The sequence below is a fragment of the Dermacentor andersoni genome, chromosome 11, assembly GCF_023375885.2.
Source record: "Dermacentor andersoni chromosome 11, qqDerAnde1_hic_scaffold, whole genome shotgun sequence".
Classification (NCBI taxonomy): Eukaryota; Metazoa; Arthropoda; class Arachnida; order Ixodida; family Ixodidae; genus Dermacentor; species Dermacentor andersoni.
In genome coordinates, this window is record NC_092824.1 from 95,283,805 (window position 1) to 95,307,926 (window position 24,122).

Consider the following 24,122-nt stretch of genomic DNA (forward strand, 5'->3'; position numbering starts at 1 on the left):
TCTGGGGCACACATCGGGTCTGTGCCCGAGCCTGCCGCACTCTTTGCAGAAGTCTATTTGTTTCCGATAGAGGGATACTCTCATCATGATGCTGTTGAAGTGCGCCCACGCGGGGACCCTGTTGCCCTCGTACAGTAGTATCACGGTGGTCGTGCTGCCCAGTCTCTTGGCGTACGCCAGGGAAGGGTTCCTCACGTTCACCAGTGCGTGCAAGAGCTGGTCTTGTGTGTAATTGAGGGGAATATTGCGGATTATCCCCTTGGCCATCTCTTCTGGTGCCGAGACGTACGCGTTGGTCGCGTGTTGCCTCCCGTTGATTGTTAGTTCCTTGATTTTGGCGACTTTAGTCGCCGTCGTCTCGTCAGGTGTGCTTACCACCAAGATGTTTTGCGTGTGGTTGGGGCAGATCGTGATGATTTCGTCGCTGCTCACTCCTGCTTCATTGCGTATCGCCTCGTCTAGGCTGGCGCTGCACGTGTTTCTGATGTTCAGCCCGTCTCTCGGTCTTACGATTATCTTGATGTCGTCTCTAGCTAGCCTGGGCATCTTGCTTGCTCGTAGAATCTTGTTCACTATGCTCTTCCCGCCTTTGCGCGTCGGGCTTCTCCAGCGGGTGCCTTGCTTGTCTGCCTCTTGGGTAGTATTCGCCCGGCCCTTTCTTTTGTGCGTAACTCTGATCCATCCATCCGCGTCGCCGTCCTCGGCTCGGCTCGCGGGATCATTTCTTTCTTCTCTCGACTTGGTATTCAGGGTTTCCCCCACTTCTGCCTCGTCTACCTCCATTTCGGAAGTGCTTCCGAACCTCTGGATTACACTGCGACACCGTTTTCCGCCCTAGCGGGGGCCGGTAGGCTTCCGCTATAGGCCTAGTCGGCGTTAAGCTTAGCTGTGCTTCTCACTTCGAAAAATCTTCGAAAATGGTCGCTCACCCCGGGTCTCGGTGTCCCTGGGTTCGGGTCGATTTGCTCTATCCGATGGTGGTCGGTTTTCAGGTATTTGACTCGATAATTCAGCGGAAAACATTCATTAAGGCAGAGCCGTCGCGAAGTGCGTCCGCTGCGCTAGCACTTCTTCTTCTTCACCCAGGCAAAAACGTTTTTCTGAAATAACCCCTGGTCCGATTTTAATGACATTTCTTGAATGTGAGAGAGAAAGTTCAATTCTAGTGACTGTTTGAAGCGGAATTTCGATTTAGGGCTTGAATTTTGTTAGAAATATTTTCAAATGTCCGACAGTTTGAAAAAGAAGCACGAAGTTTACAAATTCATAGCTCTGCATCAAGAACAGATATCGCGGTTGTGTAAACGGCATTAATTAGATCATTAAAAGCGGACAAATTCTATATGTGACTTTACATCTTACGTGAATTTGTTACGTTGTTTACAAGGGTTCTGCAAAAGCTGTATTTTCATATTACTAAATTTTTTGATATTCATGCGTAACATATCAAGTTTGTCCGCTTTAGATGTACTATTAGATGCAATTTACAGAATTGTATTATCGTTTTTCGTTGTTGAGTTACAGAGTTGTACACTTGATAGCGTCGTTTTTGAAAATTTTCGATTTTTGCCAATTTTTAATAAAAAAACTGACGAGCTAACTCAAAAATTTGAGAGCAAGTGTCACTAGATTTTAAGTTTTTCTTTTAAATGCAACAATCCTCGTCAAATTTGGTGCAGTGGTTGCCGAGATAAACGAGTTCTTTTTTACATGTATTTAGATAGGAGCCCTAGAGCTAAAGAGTAACTTCTAAGTGTGCGTTCTGCTAGAGATCTAGGCGTCTATTGGGCAGCGACCACTTGCGTTGGGTTGCGGTTATAAATATCATAAAGATTTTTTTTTTTTTCATTTGCCATGCTCTGGAAAACAATACGAACGTCGAAATTGCAGGGCAGGTAAATTAGGTTAGTCATTGCCAGTGAGAATAACTGAGATGCCCATATTGGAATAGAACCATTCTTAATTCTGTTTCAAGCCAAAAAAAAAAGGAGGGGGGGGGGGGGGCGCGAAACGAAGTTGATACAGTAGTTCAAGTTACATGCTTATCTTTCGAGCGATGGAAGAATCTCTGTCCCAGCAGCACCGGGTAGATACATAATTGGCAAAATTCTTTAAAGCGGAGCTTTGTTTGCGAACGTTCCTGGACTTCCCTGACCGTGGCTGCTGGGTTCTGCTGCTGTCTTGCCAATAGCTCACACTTCTATAACAACAAAAAAGAAAAGCGGGGAGGGGGGGGGGGGTTAATTGCGTGCGCGATGGTGTGATAAAACATCTCTCCGGATGTTCTAACCATCAGACACAAATCTTTTTTTTTTGTTACCTCCCACGTTGCCGGATTTCAGCAAGTCATTTCAGCAAGTGAATACGATACACACACAAAAAAATGAGAAGCTATGGTGCGAATGGAGGCTTTAGGCACTTCCCGTGGGTCATGACCGTTGGGCCGTAATCGCATCTATACGTTTCTGTCGTGCCAACACGAAATAGGTCCTTCACGGTATCACCGCGCGTGTCACCATGGCAACGGTGCGGGCGCAGCCGAGCAGATTCGTATACGGGGCTGCGTTTGGACGGCTCGTAACGCGAATGACCTGTGCGTCTGAGCGGGGGCCTTCGATACGACCTTGCACTGAAATTGCAATAACGAAGAAACTAACAGAGGTTTCGGCACTACTTATGCATTTAAACAAAGCTTTGCTGTAAGGACATTCCAGCAAGGCGCGTTGGATGTGCCGCAATCTTCTTAAAATTGATTTTAGCACGAAAAAAGAAAGAAATAGTTCGTCCCACCGGTCACCGTAGGGGCTGCCGGCCCGCAGCTACAGCTGCGACGGCGTCATCTGTCTTGAAACCGACAGGAAAGGACGCGGTCACCGATAGAGAAAAGAACACCAGTAAGCTGCAGGCTTAAGCGACTACAAGGTGTCGAAGAATGGTCATCTTCAGATACCGATAAACAAAAGCTAAGTTTATCGGGGAAGAAACAAAGTTGTAAGGATATGTGTGTGTGTGTGTGTGTGTGTGTGTGTGTGTGTGTGTGTGTGTGTGTGTGTGTGTGTGTGTGTGTGTGTGTGTGTTTGTGTGCGTGCGTGCGTGCGTGCGTGCGTGCGTGCGTGCGTGCGAGAGAGAGAGAGAGAGAGAGAGAGAGAGAGAGAGAGAGAGAGAGAGAGAGAGAGAGAGAGAGAGAGAGAGAGAGAGAGAGAGAGAGAGTTCGTACGTCTCTTCGCAACACTCCCGGGATGCGTTGCCTACCCCTATTGTCTCGTCTCATCTGTTTTCGTTGGCGCCCTCCTGATTAATGGTTCTCGGATAAGGGTACCTGAGGTTCGAAGAACACCGACACCCGGCGACAGCCGGACGGCCAAAGGCAGCCATTTTGGCGGCTCCTCTTGCTGAGTGAGGAGAGGTTGATCTTCGTACGTACAACCATCTACTACAGCCTTCGGAGCACAACTGGAGGGGGCACACCCGCCAGTGTGCCGGTGTGTTGTGTGTGTTTGTGCGTGCGTGCGTGCGTGCGCGCGCGTCACCGCTGATTATGTCCGCATTTTTTTTTTCTAATTGCAAGCTTACGTTGCAATCTCTGTTCATTCCTGAAAACCTTGACGAGAAGCGCAAAAATCATGGACGCGGATGCGTGATAGTTGTTAAGAAGGTTGATAGTTTATTTCCCTGCTTACCACTCGACTAAAACAATATTTAGAAATATAACACGATTATCCTTTTAGTATAACCCTGCAGTAACGACGACGGTTTCCCTAAGTAGACTCACATCTTTCGTAACAACAGCAGGGTTGTGGGTATAGAAGCACCTGAAGCCGCCATATCGACAGCAGGACACCATCACTGTGGGACACGATCTTTTTGAATGCTCACATGCGCCTTAATACTATGAAGCTGTCTTCTCAACAACAAAAAAAAAAAAGACGCCGGCGTGGCAAAACAAGATGGGACTGTCAACATCACCAACGTGTTCGGTTTGTCACGATCATGCGGTCGTGAACCATAATTTATTTCACGGCACAGAAGACTCTACTGCCCAGACTCCATCTGAAGGGTCGAAACGTAAACCGGCTCCGTGAGCGACCACGTAACACATAGCGTTCCCGCAGGGACATTGCAACGAAGATGTTTCGTTTCGTGTTGAAGCTTCTTAGAGTGATAGCTTTGCCTAGTGAGTGGCGACGTCGAGCAGTACCAGCTAAAGGACGCCAATCGCTTGACGTAGTGTGACTGAACAAGATGGAGCAGACGCATCTTACCTTTGCTCCATTTAGTCGCCTTCTTCAATTCCTCTTATCTGTGTTAGTGATAAGTTGACAATTGAAGACAAGACACGACACATGCCGCTCCTCCGCATTTGCCCCACACGAATTAAAATTAGGCACTGTGGCCCAGCAATACTGCTGGCATGCCTGTACAAGGCTCAATGATGATGATGATGATGATGATGATCTCAGAGAATGGCACATAAAACCAACGGGAGATTGGCCAAGTCATAATATCAATCATGATTTTTCGTCTTCCTCGGTTGCGCGACGCGCACGTACACTACTTTCGACTGCTAGAGCCAGAGAACCTTCTTTTTTTTTTTTTTTGCGATGTCGTAAGAAACTATGGAGCTACAGCATCGCTTGTTGTGGCCTCCGAGATGCTTGAATAGCCGACAACAGGTCTCAGGGCCTGCGCATTCCGCAAGACGTTGCACAAATTGTCTAGCGCGAATATTGTGGGATAGCTATGCAGTTACCGCGTCATGCTCCCAACCGGACATTGAAGCAGTGTCGTGATTTCAATTTGAAGGTGGAGTGGCTTTCTTCCGACGACCTGTTTTGCATCGACATACGGTGACAGCGAAGCTAACGTGAAGGTGCAGAGGACAAGACAGGACACGACGGCGGTGCAACGAAAAGAACCGACTTGCACAGCCACCCAAATTTCAGGGCTTTTAACTGGTGTCAAAACTACAAGTTGTTCGCCAGGCAAAACCTGCATGTAGCTACAATTCACGATCGTCATCACGACCGTCAGTTGGCTGTCAAAGTTAAAGAAAGGGGGGGAGTAAGATGGGGGATCAAGAAAAATGGGATTTGTGTCGTGCGAGTATATGAACGTACGTTTTTAAGGTCCCTGCTTTAGTGAAAATACCAGTATTACCACATTTCGTGCTGCTTTTTCGTTGTACTCACGTGCTAGTTCAATGCTTCTAAATAACGACACCATGGGCTTTAATAAGGAAGGCGCCAATTTGAGACCACGGTATAAGCACAGCTCGAACGACACGCAGACTTAGTCACAGGTTGCGGCTTGTCGAAACACGCCTCCTCGGCGATCTCCGATGCGCACCGGCTCCGCGATCGAGATTAATGGTTCTTCTCGAAGTCGCGACGCATTTATTCCTGGCTCAAATATTTTTCATCGTTTACGCGACCGTTCGGCGTATTTCGGCGCGAGAAATTGCCGCCAAGGTGGGAGAATCATTAATAAGCGTTTACGGGCGGGGGAGCTTTATTTGAAAGCGGTTCGAGGAGTTTTGAAATTTCTTGACCTGAATACAGCGTGACACCGGAAAAAGTGACGCAGAGCGACTTAGCGTATTGTCCGCAAATGAGAGAACTGTCGTCAAAGGAAAAAAAAAAGCTTTCTTTGACTAATGATTCGGGTGTAACTTCCAAGCACACTAATTGCAAATGAGTCCTGTCTGAAACGATCGGATCGGAAGATGAAAATAGAGTGTCAGCGGTTTTTGCACGTGGTAGGGTTGAAGATGAAAACTTGGGGCAGCTCGCGATGAGGGCGATACGCTGGCTTAAAGTGAACATGGACACAAATTCTGCGATTTAAATTGAACGGAAGAAATGATATCGCAAACTGCTAATGCAAATGAATCAAACTTCTTTTTTTTTTTCTTGGGGGGGGGGGGGGGGGGGGGGGGAGAGAGACTTTCGCAGCATGTGGGAACGACGGCACGTAAACTGCCTCAAATTGCACACAGAGGATACGAAATTTCTGCGGGAAGGTAAACAGACAAAGCTCAAACTACGGTGAACTCAACTTTCACTGCGATTACTTCCGAATCTTGTGCGAGACATCATGGTGCCCACCACGGACTTGGAATCACTACACGGTTTTCAACTATGGCTCCTGTAATTAAAACGTGTAGCTTCGAGGAACTCTCTGTGATGCGTAGTAAAGACCTTTCACAGCCTCAAAAGTTAGGGTGTAAGAGGACAAACAAGCACTCTTAAGGTGCAAACATTTAAAGGTTGTAAAAAACAAATCACTGTACACGTACGCGAAACCAATCTACACATCTGCGATGAGAGAAGCTATAGCTGAAAACTCTACTTATCCGGACCTATCCGATGCGCACCAAAATATCTTATGCGAGAATTTGGAAGTGATAGCCATGAAAGTTTTAATTCTTGCTGTTTTTGTGCCGTCTGTTAACTGTTTCGCGTATTCTTCGTGTCGTTCTATTTACACGTCACAATAACAGGGCAAAGAAAAGCGGTTATTTTAATTTATTGACATCGACGATCAATTCATGCCCGTTAAGCGCAAGTGTGTTAGGCATCAGATTGTGTATTTTATTCATTGCTTTGGCATACTCATTGATTTTATTATTGTTTTTGTTCAAGTTGAGTTCGATATTACGTATACGTTGTCCCCACACACTTGTATGGTGGTTTTGCAAAACTCCTTGTGCTTCGGTTGCCGAGCTCCTTGTATTTTTGCTTTCCACTTTGTGTGGACAGCGTACAGACTCACGAATGTTTTCCTTTACTAAAGCGAAAGCCTTCAGTGGCTCGTTGGAATGGCTCATACCCCCCCTCCAAAAAAGAAATATATATATATATATATATATATATATATATATATATATATATATATCGGCGTCTAGTCCAGTGAGACAAAAAAAATATCAACATCAGGAATTGCTCATATACCCGTAAGCAAGCAAAGATGCCATGGCTGAATATTAATGAAGAAACAAAAGAAAGAAAGAAAGAAAGAACTAACTAACTAACTAGCTAACTAAGGAGCGAACGAACGAACGAAAAATAAAGAAAGAAAGAACCTTTAGGTAGTGCATTAGGTGATCGTATGTGTCGTGAAGGAAGTAAACCTACAGTGCCACACGTTTACTTCGCACTGCGGTTTGTTGTGTCTCGCAAGAAGTGTGACCCCTGAAACCGTGTAACTTAATGAACTATCACGTGTGCAGCAGGCTTTCGCCTTCGTGTGTTACAAGAATGTAGCATGCGGCTGAACTTTTTCTTCGCTAATTGTATGTTACGATGCATATCTGTTGGGAATCTTTTTTTAAAAAAGAATACTGCAAGTACTCCATCTACCTTTGCTTTTATCTGATAACGTGACACCTTAGTCGTAAAGTTTGTAAGAAAATGGCGACTCGCTGCATTCTTGGCAACTCCACATTGTCTGGTGTGAGGCTTTCTTCAAACCACTCCCGTTGCTTCATTTTTTTTCTAACCTCCTCCATTCTTTACGCAAGCAATAAAGAAGAAGAAGAAGGTAACATGATTACAAACACCTTGCCCACAGTTTCACGCGCAATAAACAACCATTCGAGCTGATCGAACAGCCCCCTACGACGATCAATCAAGCCGAGACCGCAACCTAAACCACATGCTTAACTGATGACAGCGCATACTACCAGCGCGTGTGTTCCCTTTGGGCGGGAACTCGGGGAATTGCGCGAAATGTGCGCAAACCGCGACGACCTACGCGCGGGGTCTAACGCCGGCGACGAACAAAGGATCAGGTTAGACTACGCGTTAGCACACTAAGCAAGCGACGGTTAACCGAACCAAGCATGCACCTACAGCACGTCGTGAACTGCCCCTTTGTTGCAAAACGTGAAAGGGCGCGGAGATTAATGGAACTATAAAGAACGGCAGACGGGGTGCAGGGTTCTGATTACGTAGTAGAACTCATGCTAGTCCCCGAAGTGCGCAGAACAACTCCAAAGGTGTCGGAGGGTTGCCGAGTAGAAAAAGAAAAAAAAAAAAGAAGAAAGAGAAGAAAAGAAAACTTTGGTTGTCTTTAAACCATACCTGTATACGCTACAGAAACAAGTAACGAATTGAAATTACAATAGTCTCGCTCAAGCACGTACTTGATTGCAATGACCAATCAATCAATTTCCCGCCGAAGTAACCAATCAAGTGCTGAAAATTCACAGGTTACTTAAAAGTTACTTTCCTAGCAACTCCTACTGACCTTCAACAAATACATTAAAAAGAACGAGCTGGCCTAGCTATTTCAGTGTGTCCTTCGCCGACATTCACACGTCGTTCACCCCCCCCCCCCCCCATAATTTTTTTTAAACAATTTCGTCCGATATCTTCCCTCGTTTTTCATGCGAAGACATCAGCAACGACGCTGAAAGCTCGTTCAATGTGCCCGATGGAGGGGGGGTAGGACTGTGTTGTAACGCACGAACACTTTTCTCACAAGATTCTGGTTAACTCACCATCGTGATGCTCACATATGAAATTTCTATAAAAAAGCCGCGCTTTATTGCTGCCAGCGATCGGTGACGATGCTCTTGGAAGGGCCAATCACAAGCTGGAAAAATCGTGGTTAGGTTACCATCTCGCATTTGCGCCCGAAGTGACCATCGCTATCGAGCCATTGAAGCACCGGTTGATATCGTGGTCCAATATCTAAAGCCGATATAGCTAAGACGAGGAAAGAAATATTGAATGCCCCTATTCGTCTGTTTCATCACGCACGTCTGTGATGAGAAAGAGAAAGAGGTGGGGGTAGCAAACAGAGGAAAGGCAGGGAGGTCAACCAGACGAGCGTCCGGTTTGCTACCCTGCGTATACACTGACAATTCTACGCGCCAGTCATCACCGCGGATGTGTCGCTGCAGCTCCCGCCAAATTCAAGCGCTCAAAGCTACGCCGTCTGTTACGGGTTGTCACGTCAATAAAGTAACTGCTTGCGGGTAATCGATTAAAGTGGCTAAATGTAAAAAAAAAAATGAATAATTGAAGAGATCGTTACCAAGAAAAAGGTAATCGCTAAATTATAAAAGAAATTCAAAGAATGTAACTTATTACAAATATTTATCTGCCTGTGATTCGCTACGTGCAACTTTGCCATAAACTGATGAAGACGAAGAAGAAAGTAGATGAAGACTATTAGAGATACAAAAGGAGTACCTTGCTGACTTTCTAAAATTATCAATATTTTCTATTATCTAATTTATTTACGTTAACTTACTTTATCAAAATTCTTCACAATATTTTCATCACACGTCTAAATTACAGTTCTAGTCTCACGCTCCCCAATTTAAATCTAGTTTGGCTTTACTTCTAAGCATACGAAAAACCGCCTGCTCCTTGGCCAATCCCCCATAGTGGGTATGCGCCACTGTTTGGGACACAAGACACAAGACAAGACAAGCAACGAAGAATAGCTTTACTGTAGAATTCCAATTTGGGGGGCCAGCTAGCCATACTTAAGCGAGTTGTCCTTCGACGTTTAATTAACATGGCAGTCAGCAATTGTCAGCGCCAGGAAGGCAGCCTGTACGAGTGAGTCCGACGACGTACCGACGGAGCAGCGAAGAGAACGGCAATAATTTTGGCACGACGACAATTAAGCACGGCACGAGAACTGTACATTTACGACGACACAATGGAACAACGTTAGTACTACGTGAGTACTGGTAAGACACGGCTCACGAAGACAGTACTCACGTACGGGGCAGAAACCTAGAGGCTTACTAAAAGTGTTCTACTTAAATTGAGGACGACGCAACGAGCTATGGAAAGAAGAATGATGGGTGTAACGTTAAGGGATAAGAAAAGAGCAGATTGGGTGAGGGAACAAACGCGAGTTAATGACATCTTAGTTGAAATCAAGAAAACCAAATGGGCATGGGCGGGACATGTAATGAGGAGGGAAGATATCCGATGGTAATTGAGGGTTACGTACTGGATTCCAAAGGAAGAGAAGCGTAGCAGGGGGCGGCAGAAAGTTAGGTGGGCGGATGAGATTAAGAAGTTTGCAGGGACAACATGGCCACAATTAGCACATGACCGGGGTAGTTGGAGAAGTATGGGAGAGGCCTTTACCCTGCAGTGGGCGTAGCCAGGCTGATGATGATGATGAATGGAACAACGGCACAATATCGCTGACGACAGAACGATGACGACGACATTGACTATGACGTGCGCAGCACGACTATAACCACGGTACGAAGACAACACTGAGGCTCGCGCTTCAGAGAAAGGAATTACACGATGGCGAAGACAGCCCCCACAATGTGCCAACGGTGGTACGACAACGACGACTACGACATCGGAAGGACGGCAGCTACTAACTGCGCTAGGACAATACTCACGACGACGACGACACGATCGCTTGGCGCGCCTCGCGGAGTGGCAGCATGGAAGGCAAATTGAAAAGAAATGGTTTTAAGGCGAAAGCCTCAAGTGGCTCGTTGCGATGGCCCACACCCGAAAACAGCGGCGCCTAGTTCAGTGACACAAAAAAGAGCATCATCACGAATGGCTAATGCCCCCGTAATCACGAAAAGATGAAATGGCGGAATATGAATGGAAAGAGAGAGAGAGAGAGAGAGAGAGAGAGAGAGAGAGAGAGGGGGGGGGGGGGGGAAATAAAGGCAGAACCTTTAGGTAGTGAATTAGGCGCTCGCATGTGTCATTGACGAAGTGGACCCTGCGGCTTCCGCAGTGGCCATACGTTTACTCCATACTGCGGCTCGTTTTGTCTTGCCAGAAGACTGACCCATCCGATCGTATAACTTAATACGCTACCAAGTGTGCAGCAGGCTTTCGCATTCACGTGTTACAGGAGTGCAACCTGCTGCCAATCGTTCTTCCTTTTTTTCTTTTTTTTTTTTGCCGGGGGCTTTTGCCAAGCACATATGTTGACGATGATGGTAAACACGATTATAAAAATGATGACAGACGCCACGACAGACTAAGGTGACACTAAAGGACACTATTATGTCAAGCTAGGTCATCATTGTTAATTCGTAGGATCGGGATGCCGCCACTTATCTATAACTATGTGACGTCAGTACTGGCTGATTCACATATCGACAGCAGCAGATGAGATGGCGACATGATTCAACCATTTTGGCGTGGGCGATTCAAACTGAGGAGCCCCAACGGGACATTAGGCGGCAATTTCCTGCGAAAACAACGCAAAATATGCGCACAGAGACAGGCGATAATAGAACTTCCAAGTTCAATAATCTATCGATTCTAGTCGGCCTAATATTTTCCTTTAGTGTCCCTTACATGTAAATCGTAATTTCTGCAAAAAGTACGACTGCCATATATAGTTCAACCATGCAACCGACACTCATCCCCGCGAGAAAGAAAAAATGAAGAAGAAGAACAATGTGCACTTTAATATCCTAATGGTCGCCGGGAAAAGGGCCGCTGCCCATGTTTGACTCGAGGGGAACGTTTCGTTCCTCGCCGCCATCGCTGGAAAGCACACACGATACGCGTAGCAATCAGTCGAGCGCGCTGTTTTCTTTTTCTCCTCTTCGTTCATACGTTCGGAGACACACGTCGATACCAAACTGTCTCAGCCTCACAACGCCCCTGCTCCTACATGGACCGTAAACGAGACCACACGACCCGCCACATACGTGCGACGCAAAACAGCAGCGTCTGCTGGGATGGGCCGATCGCACGACGCCACTACCATCTATAACAGGAGATCCCTGTCGACTATGCCAAATATAAGTCCCTCTGAGCAGGCAGCCAATAGAACACGAAGAAATGGGGGCGTGAGATTCGTGCGATTCCACATTTCTTTGTGCGCTCAAACACTTATCTTGCAGTTCGTTCGCTTACTTTCGTTCTCCCCTTCGATCTTGTTATTATCGTGTTAGAAGAAAAGTTGGGCATGCGCGCAACAACACAAGAAAAGTCTGTAACCGTGCCTGCACACCTAAAATCCTCCTAACATGAATCCCTACCCGCTATGCCAACTTTCTGTCGTTTTAAGTAGTTATTGTCAAACCTTGTTTGTCCTTAAGTGTGCCATAATTGTAATTTTATTCTTGTACTACGCGAGTACAGGGCCGCCAACGGTAAGAGCAAACACGCCATATTAAAATGCTCAAGAAGTTTTATTTTCAGATGAAAAGCACCAGACGGTTATTTCGTCATTAGGCACCTTCATTAAGCGTCGTGTAAGGCCAATTTGCACCTTGAGGTTGAAGAAAAGCTTAGGGTCATCATCATCAGCAGCCTGGCTACGCCCACGGCAGGGAAAAGGCCTCTCCCATATTTCTCCAACTACCCCGGTCATGTGCAGCAGGGTGTCTACCAAATTAACATTTCCAAATTCCCTGAGTTTTCCACGTTTTCCCTGAGTGCCTTTGCAAAATTCCCTGGCTGACGCAGAACTATGTGTTATGTCAAGACGGGCTGAAACCATGTAGCCCGATGCTGTCACTCTCTAGTAAGCATATGAAAAAAATAAAATAAAAAAAAACGACTTCATCAAGTTTGAATACTACAGAGTTGTGTTTATATTATTTAAAAAGAGAATAGAAGGGGGGGGGGGGGGGTTAGTAAAATGCACAACAAATAAAATGTCTTCAAAAAAATTGCAAATCGAGTCGCACATTGCCAAATACAAATAAAGAGGAGATGCATACAGAAGCAAATATTTTCGAGTATGAGCTATTTCTATCAAATGAAAGCAAGCTCCGTGGTATGAGGCACCAACTTCGCCACAATTGAGGTTCTCTCTCAACAGCTGCTAAGTGAACCTCAACTGTCCTGACATACTCTCAGCCCGCACAGTGTTGTGCTTCACTGCTTTAAAGGATTTACTTTGGTTTGGATGAGGGACACCTGCATCTCGGCATCAGGCAACACTGTTTTTTGAGCTCAAGCTGCTTCAAAACGGCGGCAGCACGCTTTTTTTCCCGATCATTCCTCAATCATTCCTCAATTGTCCTTTTTCCGCCACTCGTTCGCCCCACTGACCATTTGAAGCATCTTCTTGGTCAGTCGCACAGTCCACGTCCCATTTTTCGAACTTCCTAGGGGTCACGAAAACGTCCGAAAAATCGGCCAGTGGGAAAAAATAAATGCATGTCATTTACTGCCCTTAGGGGCTCAAACAGCCAAAGGCACATTCGAAAACGCTCTGAAGGCTTGTCGGTACACGTAGTAGGCATATCGGTGTTCGTACTGTCACAGGAGATACCGGGTGCACACGTGTATAATTAAGGAATACATACTGTGTCTCATGGCAATAGCCCCTTCCCACGCTTGTAATGTTTCACTGCAATACTTTAGCATATGCTTCACCAAGTAACATTGCTGTACAGAGGCGAAGCTGACTTTCGGGAAGCGGCATTATGCAACGCACCGTGCTTTCCAAGCTTCTAGCCAATCGCGAGGACCACAAAGGCGGAGTCCGTGCCATTGCTTACAGCAGCGAATTCTTTCAATAAAAAACACGGCACCCAACGGCAAGACGTTTCACAGCGGACGTCGAAGCAGCTAGGTCTAGCGTTGCCGCAGTGGTGGCTATAGCTGCCAGCAGATCTGCGTGCGAGAGCGCCGGTTCGAGGCGGCAAGGTAATCAAAACGGCAGCAGTGGTGGCTTTGATTAATGCTGTTTCGGACCGGCGGTCACGACAAAAAGTCCGGAAAATCGTATGGTGATGGGTTCCTGCGTCCGAAATTTCAGAGGTTCTGATACATTGACTCTATGGGGTACGTGGCGGTGCCGCGAAGCCGTCCAAATTATCGAGAATCCGGAAAGTCGGTCGTTGACTGTACACTGGCAACTCCTCCAGCCGACGACAATGCGTCAAAGACGATTCATTACGATTCCTGTCTGTTACTCGAGCCAGCATTACCGCGACTTTCGACCCTTTCGATAAAATTGCACCTAATTTTCCCTGATAGAGGCACGGATTTCCTGAGTTCTCCGTGAGTTTTTCCAGACTACTCAAAATCCCTGAGAAGTCCCGGTTTTCCCGGTTGGTAGACATCCTGTGTGCTAATTGTGGCTATGTTGTCCCTGCAAACTTCTTAATCTCATCCGCCCACCTAACTTCCTGCCGCCCCTGCTACGCTTCCCTTCTCTTGGAATCCGGTGCGTAACACTTAATGACCATCGGTTATCTTCCCTCCTCATTACATGTCCTGCCCATGCCCTGTCCAAGCTTAGGGTACACTATCCTAAACACTAACGATATTTTTCCACCTCACAGTGTGCGGCCCTTTTGCTACAGAGTATGTAACCTCCAACGGTATTCGTTTACTGTTGATTGATAAAAAGTGGTTTTCGCTCGGCACCAATTCAGCCTGCCCGATTCAAATCAAGGTGAAACGGATAAGTGCTTTCAGTCAACAACGGTTGAACCGGTTTGGATTCTATTTGTTGCATTTACGAGAGAAAGCTAGGTTGTACCGAATATAGCAAAATATTGCTTCAGGCTTAAGCTATCGTACACGAATTGCCGATATTATTAAAAAGAAAGAAAAAGAAATTTGAACCACGAAGCTTTCACTTCCGTAACTCGGCACTAAAACACACTCTCGCATTTATTGCAGCGGCTGACTGCTAAACATGATTTCTCGTTCTCTGGCAAGACTAGGCTAAATGTAAGAGATAATCTGAGTGTCTGTAAGCGACGGCAAACAGCATTACCTTGGTTGTGTCCAGCTACGTGACCTAAATATATGTTTTGAAAGGTTGCCTAAGGTTACGTGGAACATCCAGTAAATAATTTCTGACAATGTTCTGTAAGTCTGGTACGCACGTAGTTCAGAATGAAAGAGCACACTTACAAGGAAAAGAAAAAGAAAGCGTATTTACATGCTTTCGTTTCGGCCGAGCATTGGCCGAAGCGAAATAGAACGACACCTTTCGCGAACGATTACTCGTGGTGAACCAAACAGATTACTTCCTTCCATAAGGGAACGCTGACAGTTCCCGAAACAATTGCTGATGAGGTGGCTCAGTCGAAGTGACGCGCCAAATTACTCACTGCGATGGCCAAACGGCATCCTGAGCACGACGACGATAAAAGTGCTTCCATTGCACTTAACGCGTCATTCTTTTTCCACGCTGCGTACGAATCACGAACTCTCTTGTTCGGAGTGCGAAATAAGAGATTCGTTCCAATTTTGCGCACCTGGATAAGCCGGCAACTACGACATCATCAAGTCACCGCTACATTACTAAAAGAAAAAGAAATCTGGTTTTTTATTCAACAAAGGCAGTTCAAGCATTGGTTATAAACATGTCTCTGTTTTTTATATAATTAGAACATTATTCCAACAAAAAATAAACGCTAGTCACCATCTCAGTGGAAAGCAGGCAAGAAAAAAAAAAAAGGGGGGGGGGGGGGGGGCTTAGATTGCGAGAGAATCTGCTAAAAAATACGCAAGTAATCCTGCCATCACCTTGGAGGTGGAAATGACGTGGAAAACATAACTCATAATGTTAACACTCATACTGTTGCTATGAACGGAAACATTCTCAGGATTTCTTCACGATTGCTTTGTCAGGAGAGTATACACAGAGCAGGGTTAGTTCGGGTGTTGACCTAGGAAACACATCTTGTCAAAACGTAAAAAGCTCTCTCGAGTACAAAGACACGCCGCGAGAGGGCAGATTTGCAGGTCTCCTGCCCAACGCGAAAATTACGGGTGTGTTAAGAAAATTAATTAAATTCTGCGGTTTTACATATCACAACCACGATATGATTATGGGGCACGCCGTAGTGGGGGACTCCGGAATAGTTTTGACGACCTGGGGTTCTCTAAAGTGCGTCCACTGCACAGAACAAAGGCGTTTTTTGTGTGTGTGTGTGTGTGATACGCGGTGGGTTGGTTGGTTGGTAACAACTTCATCTATAGTACTGCAGAGGTTTCGCCGACGGGGCCTCAGGTCTCCCACGTGGGGACGTCGAGGTGTTCCCTCGCCGCCGCCTCGCGGGCCTGCTGAACGGCCCAGGGTTGGTCGCCGAGGCTGGGGCTGCGCAAGGCAGCGGCCCACCGCGGCGTTTCGGAGTTGGGACCGTGCGGGTTTTCGTTACAGTCCCAGATCATGTGAGTTAAAGTGGCTACATCAGTGTGGATGATCTTGCATATATTTGTCGGGTATGTGCCGGGGTAGAGCCTGCGGTATTGTGCCGGGTTAGGGTACGTGAGCGTCTGCAGTTGTCTGAGGGCCGCCGCCTGCGCCCTGTCCAGCTTGTCGCTGGGCGCAGGGAAGGTTCGACGAGCCAGGCAGAGGGCCTTGATAATTTCGTTGTAGCTGGTCAAGCAGTCTTTGGTGCTGTCCCATGGAAGACGGTCGCCGGCGCGGTTCGCGAGCTCGCGCGCCTTAGCTGGCGCCGTCTCGTTTCGGTTGCGATGTATCTCCGATACTTCTACCACGTGCGCTGGGAGCCACTGGATTCTGGTTTGAAAACCTCCCGCTGTACATGTAGATTATTCAGGATTTGGGGCGCTCTCCGTGAGATCCATCCTTTGGCCAAGTTTCCGACCGAATGTCGAGAGTCGCAGAGAACCGTCGTGCACGTCGGATCCGTGAGGGCGAGTGCCACCGCCGCTTCCTCTCCGCTTCTTCTGCGCGCTCGCACGCTACACTTGCCGATATGCGCGTTTTGCCTCTCGAATCTACGACTCCAACCGCGAATCGCGAGCGTTCCGCGTATTCCGCGGGTTCAACGTACCGTGTCCCCGTTTCGTGTCCACGGGTGCGGAGGACAGCTCTGGCCCTGGCCACTCTTCCGTCCCGGTAGTGCTCCGGGTGGACGTTCTGCGGAATCGGGTCGACTCTTAGCGTTTGTCTGATCGCGTCCGGAACGGCAACTTTCTGGCCTTGTTGTGCGTGATGACGGTTGCCGAGACTTTCCATGATCTGGCGTCCTGTTCTCGTGCCCGCTAATCTTTCTAGTTTTGAAGTGCGCTGCGCCTCGGCGACTTCGCTCAGCGTGTTGTGAAGCCCGAGCTGGAGCAAGCGGTGCGTGCCGGTGGACTCGGGTGGACCCAGTGGTATCTTGTACACCCTGAGGATGAGGACGTTGACCTTGGCTTCTTCTCCCTTGTACCAGTTGTGGAATGCCGCGACGTACGCAATGTGGCACGCGACGAAAGAGTGTAAGAATCGTTTGAGACTCGCGTCCTTCATTCCGCTTCTTCTGCTAGTGACCCTTTTGAGGACTCTCATGGCGTTAGCCATCTTGTGCTTTAATTTAGTCATCGTTTCGCCGTTCACACCGTTGGCCTCTATTATCATTCCGAGGACCCTTATTCTCTGGTCTATCGGGATGGTTGCCCCTTTGTCCATGTGCGTAGCCTGATATCTTCGTATTCACGTCTGGTCGTCGCCACATTCCTCCCCCCCGCCCCCCGCCCCCGGGTGTTATGCCCCTTTGCGTGGGGCAGCAGAGTAGGAGTACCGATTTTTTCGGCGAACACCATAACCCCGCACCAGCGAGGCGTTTCTTTATTGTGTCGATTGCTGGTTGCAGTGCCGCTTCGATGTGACTGTCACTGCCTTCGTGCAGCCGTCGTCGGCGTATATTAACAAGCGCTTACTTCTAAAATTTTCGGTGGTGCGTCCTATACAACAATGCGTCTTACTGTATGCGAAATTTAGCCTACTCAAGATAGGAGATACCGCCCGGCTGCACTAATGATGAAGGCTAAAATCGAAAGAACATCGGGCGGGGCAGAGATACGCGCTTGACAGAGTCTGCGCGCCATCTCTTGCAGAATGCAGCGTAAATTACCATTAACTTAGCCGAAATTCCATGCGAACCCTTATGTATGTCGTTGCAAAGTCTGTGCCTTTCTGTAAGACGTGCGTTTGATACAAATGTGTGTTTTATATATTCGTCTTTCAAAAAATTGTTTTCTCTTGGTTTTGCGGGGGGTGGGGGGGGATGCGTCTTATGAAAGGGTGCGAGTTATACACCATAAAATACGTTAGCTGCGTTGTCCTCCAGCGAGTTTGTCATCCGGACCCGCACACCGGCACTTTCAGGTGGTAACAGTCGAAATTTTACTATCATCAACAGCGTTTGGCTTCCCGCCAGATAGAACGCGAAAGGGTCGCGCAGGTGAGCAAAACCAAACTCTTCTCCACTCATTCCCAGTCGCAAAATAAAAAAGGGGAAAAAAAAAGATGTGGAACCACGAAATACACAAACCGAAAAAAAAAAGAAGAATGTCTCGTGAAGAGGAGCGTCTACTACACGTCCCCTAAGAATCAACTTGAATATCGATTGCGAATAAAGAGTTGTTTATCCAGTATGCATATACACTCCTGGGATCATTTTTACGTTGCCAAAGGCAAAAGAATTTAACGACAGAAAGAAGCCGCAATGAATAGCTTCTTCTATTTTCATTTCTGTTCTACTCGCGAGCAAAGAGAAGGAAACGAAAGAGCATGTTCCATTGGTTCCGTGAGCCTTCGGACCTATTTCTTTGAAGTGTTTTCGCGCTTTCTCCAAAGATCAAAGGAAGCGCATCGATCGGGACCAACGACAATTCGTTTAAAACCGTTCAGTTCAATATGCCAACAATGTTCGTGCGAGCGTCGACGGCTAGAAAGCCTGAATATCCCTTCAGGCTTTATGCGTGCGTGAAAATTATTTTATATACACACAGTTCTGTTTGGCACTTGCTTTCCGCAAAGCGCTAAGATCCTCTAGCAGCAAAGTGCTCTTTGAACGGATAGATGTCGCACTTTCTGCGTGCTCATTTTTTGCATGAGTTCGAAAAAGATTCGCACTGTTAGCATGCTTGGTTTCCCAATAACTTATCCACCCTATTACCGCTTTATAACCACAACCATTTTTTTTCGCTTCTCTTTTTAACGCAGGAACCCAATTCATAACTTCCATATAATGTTATCCTGAATTCCGGGCATTATAATACACTACATATATGCGCATAACGTACTTACTGCACCGCTCGTAACTTCGTTCGTATTGCACCGGGGAAACACGATTCACGTATGCCGAACCACCATCGTTAATTCGGAGTATTAGTAAAATTACGCGAGCATAACTACTAGTCAGAGCCCGAGCAGCACGTTACGACAATTATCATGCATAGCCCCCATGTGAAAACCACACCACTCGCTCACCGTGAGACTTTCCATTTCATCTACGGCTACCAATACACGGCTACGCGGCCAGCGGCCATCTTAACTCTCGTTCCAAGTACTGACGAATCCAGAAATAGAGAAGAGAGCTTCGCTAAGATTTCATCGAAGTCAAAAACGATGCAGGCTATATATACGTTGCCACCCAAGTGAAATGGCGGCTGAGCTGTGTTTGAAACTTGACAAGAAGGTCGCCTACGCCCGGGAGGACCTAGCCACGTTTCTCGTGCACTTAATGCAAACTACGCCGTGTTAGTAATGCAAATTGGGCGTTTGGGGGTAGCTATCCATCTCCGACAGCACCACTAAAGACAGGGACAAGCAAGATCGAGTGATGTGGTGGAGTATACAAGCTGCTGTTCTCATCTAGTAAACTCGGTTGGTGGCCAGCACATGACCTGCGTTCTCCTTGCTCGCCACTGTCGTTACCGGTGCTGTTGAAGATGGCTACGCGGTGTTTCGTCGTGCACACAAGCTCAAAGTGTTCAGATACAGCTACAATATGCGCTTTCCTTAACTTCTTTTTTTTCTCCACGTCGATGCAAGGTGGCCTCGAGTAGCACAGATGCGTGCCATTACTTGGACTCGAAGCTGTCCTTTTCGCAGTCAACGTGGAATGTCTTCAATGCCGGCCGGAACTGCAGCCCACCGTGGGTTTACTCGGGTGTCGTTTCCCGATTGCGTCCGAGATAAAACTGATAGAAGCGCATGCAGAAAGGCTCCGAGATGAACTCACCTTCCTTGTAGACGAATTTTCGCGACGCCAACTGGATCACCGGCGATACCTGGTTGAAGGTTCGCATCCGGAGGGAAACAGACGCGATGACCGGACGCAACCGCAGGCGAAGCACCACCCGTCTTCCAAATGCGGCGACGATGCCTTTTCGTCAATTGACCGCTGATTGATTGATTATTTCTTCTCGACAGGTGGCGTATGAAGCTTCAGGCTGCAAGGGAAAAAAACAGAGAGGTTCTAAAAAAAAAATAGAAGGAAGACAGCACGAAACAAACGGTCGGTAAGAACGAATAGTGATAGCAGATCATTTCGCTTTGAGTACCGGTAACATTGAAGATAGGATGGAATTGAGACTCGGAAGAATTCTCACATGCTGCCCGAAAGAGATTCAGTAGATTTCAGTAGATCCAACTATACGACCACCATACGGGAGTTTCCCCGAGTCAATGCGGTAATGCTATCTTCTACTATATAGTATGGTTGGCTTTTATACAATTTTGTCGGCGCACGACGACATGACAGTAACTTTTTAGGCACAGACGCCTCCAGCGCAGGAAAAAAAAACGATCATAATAGAGGCTGCTGCGAAGGAATATTGCCCCGTGTCGCTTTACTTTTTAGCGGAATTTGTTTTCACTGCACCAGTGCTGTAATCAAGTTGTAGCTCTGCGTAAGACATACCTAAGCGAAATTTCTGGAACACTGTCGACGATGCGATACCGAAAGAGTATTGTCTAATGAGATTCTGTGCGCATCCCAAGCTGTGTTGTGCGTTCTCTAATGTACGCAAGCACCAGCAATTTCTTTCTTTTTTTTTCCCTTCATTTTTCTTTCTCCTGGTATGTTCATTGAGCCACGTAAAAGTAGCAGATCTAATTGACCTATGAGAGCCCTGTTGCCCGTGTGTCTGGGCACAAGTATGACCAGCAATGAGTTCCATTTTTGACTGTTGCCTTTGGCAGTGTTTGGTTCACTGTCGTAACTGCAGAACGTGAAAACGTGCAAGGAAGGACTTCGCGCCCGAAAACTGCACTTTGAGCACCACGCCGGAATCCACGGAAGGAGACAAAAGCGGAATCCTAAATCAGGGTGCACTTCCCTCTAACGTTGCAGCCAGTACGCGTTCATATAAGCCAAACCTGCTTACATTGCGCATTCAATCGAGCCCGCTGTCCAAGCATGTTGGCCCTTCACGACGGTAATCTCGTACTGGACGTGTCTACCATGTCTACCGATATTCCAGCGTAAACACGAGTCAGGTCAGCAGTGTATGCGCAGAGTTTGGTTTTGTCCTCGGTATACCGCGAGAACAAAGATTAGTAAGAACTGGCGGCCTGAGGAAGTCGACTTTTCGACGATGACTTAACAAGAATGTCGTATACGGACACAGCAAACCAAGCTTCGAGCTCTTAGGTGCTGGTGATCTAAAAGGAATTTAAGTCACGTGCGTCAAAATGACGTCATGTACGCCATTTTGTTGTCTTATTCAACAGTATCCACTGTGACTGACGGAGGTAAGCGGATCGAGATAAAGCGCAGCTTTTCGCCGCGCTCGCTGTACAACAATATGGCGGCTTCGATGACGTCAGTCCATACGCCAGAGCATTTCACGCTTCACTGGCGGGTGTTTCTAGCACGTGACTTCTTATTCGTGATTCCGGAATGACTCCTGAGCGACGAAGGCAAAGGAGATCGAACAGAAATCAATCAGTCTTAAGAACATCCCTAGAATTAAGCTTTCGATGTGCACAGAAACCCAAAGCAGCGCAGAGTTCCCTCAAGGGTTCAATGAACCAAGCGCCGACGACGAACAACCGCGAACAGATGGAACTCGCAATCCTTAGCCGGAACAGGAAAAGAAAAGAAAATAACTTGTTCGCACCAATAGAGCGTGCGTACTGTTTTGAAGAGAGAACAACGCAAAAAACGAAACAGTAGAAAGAACGCGAAAACAAAAATGAGACGAGACGTCAGTATGCCGTACGCAAATCACTCTTTTGCAGCAGACGTCGTTGAAACTTAATCTGAGCAGACTACACGCAAAAATGCCGAAATACGGCAGCCGACGAGGATAGTATAAATCAACGAAACAGACGGACAAAAAATTATGCTCGCCGGGGGCCTAAAGTTCAGCTGTCAGCGCAAGGAAAATATGCAAACCTAAATCCGCGGAACCAAGTAATGACTTCTATGTAACGTCATCTGCATGTCCTACGCTCTTCCAGTTTCACCCAGCCCCTCATCCAGTTTTGTTTTATTTGTTGTGGTCCTTCCTGCGACCAAAGCGCAGTAATGTCGGCCCTATAAGTGTTTCAGAATGCGAGCCACCACTTTTTTGTTTTTCTTTGAAGCATGCCCCAATCATACGCCTTTTGAGTAGAACCCACGCCCTCTATTCACCTTTAAATGCAGCATACAAAAACGTGAAACAATAAAGACTGAATAGTAGCAAATAATAATAAACCTATCGAATTTCTGGCGACTCTGCTGTTCCCGATGACTTCGACTGCTTCAAGAACTTGTCAGCATAAACTTGGTAGAAGTAAGTACTCATCCTCATCCTGCCTCGTTTGAGCATGAAGAAAACTTTCAACGCAAGGTTCGAAGACCGACGAGCGAAACTTTTTTTTTTTTTGCGAGCATGATTTCCTTTTCGTAAAACTCGGCGCAATGATTTTAATGTCAGAAAACGAGCTCAAATACGTCAACGTTACAGAACATTCGGGAGAGCTGGAAGACGTGAGTATGAGAAACCTTTCCTGAGCAGAAATGATCACAGTAAAGGACGCAGCAAAAGCACATATTCATAGTTTGAACTTGCCGTCAAAAGGCGTTAAAAGCCGTCAAAAGCCGACAAAAGCCTGTCATCGTCGCCAGGTTGCTATATCTTTATGAATAAAGAAAAAGAAAACGACACGATTTTAGTCGTCTTCCATGTCCTCCTACATTTCTTTCCTATAATTTTTTATTGATTTGCACTAATGTAGTAACTCGCCCAGCAACTCCAACCCCAAACGCCAACTTGCCCAGCAACTCACTAAAGGACCGGCAAGTTTGAGCCTGTAAGCGCAATGCTCTTTCAGAAACAAGTAAAACTCTTGCTTGGGCTAGTTGGTTCATGCTTAAATTAGTAAAGGCAAGGCGCAGAAGAACAGGACTCAAGGAGAACACACACGACAGTAGTGTTAACACGTTGCACACACTACTCCTCCACGGTACAAGCACACTGCTTCAGACGGAAAACGTTACACAATGCCGGCCGTACGACGGTGAGGGATTAACCTCTCGCAGTGCACTGCGTCAGCGCCTATGCTACCGACGGGTGACTTTCAACAGTGGGCTTGTTCGATCAATCGTCACAGACAGTCCCGCACTGGCTGATGCGGGCGCTTTCAGCCAATGACATGCGTTCAGTATGCACAGTCTCGGGCAGTCCTGGACAGCCCGGGACGACACATCGGAGATGCCCCGTGACGCGCAAAAGTTGCTGAGAAAGGAGGGGCCACTCCTTTGAGCGCGGTTAGAATCCTGCACTGTTCAAGTTCTCGAACACCCGCCGGTCTACTGCCTCGCCACGGCCACGTTGAGATCGCGAAACATCACAGAAGCCGCGCCCCAATAAGCGTACCTAGCTTTGCCTAGCGCAACACGCCAATACTTATGCGACAGAATTTTCGTGCGGTGCAACCCTCTTCGTCCGAAACTATAGGTGGAACCTGTTTCCGGCGATTTGCGTTCCGGCGGCGAGCGACGAAGAGCAAACGCCGGCAGCCATGTTACTTTTTTTTTTTTCTCACTGAATGCAATGCGCCGGCTTTCAGATGCACCGTGTATTGCGAATTACCCTCCCTCGAACTATACGCTCTCCGGGCGCACCCAATGCAATTCACTCTCCTAGGGCATTACCAACGTTTCACGTGAATGCGATGCATACTAGAGGCGCGACGCGACGAGTCTCTGTCGCATTCACGTAAACGCCCGCTGACCGGCGGCATAAAAAAGTCAGCGCGCAACTGTTTTCCATCACGGAAAACGCAAACCATTTTGCGAACTAAAGTCTTCAGTAGGCGGTTGTTCTTTATTCTTTATTCATACATTTCCCCGCTTGGATCGAAGGCGTTACAGCAGGGGGGTTACCAGCCTGAAAGCTCGTTTCAGCAAACGCATTCACTGCGAGGCGAAGCAGAAGTCACCTGCCCCTAGCAGC

At 47.1% G+C, this 24,122-nt stretch overlaps 1 long non-coding RNA gene across 1 annotated transcript in view; it reads right to left on the minus strand.

The window, feature by feature from the left end:
• Nucleotides 1–24,122, minus strand: part of LOC129386865 (uncharacterized) — a 278,595-nt gene that overhangs the window by 186,583 nt on the left and 67,890 nt on the right. Inside the window, exon 2 of the long non-coding RNA XR_008614152.2 lies at nt 19,916–20,126. This is a non-coding gene — a long non-coding RNA (uncharacterized lncRNA). The remainder of the gene's footprint in view (nt 1–19,915; nt 20,127–24,122) is intronic.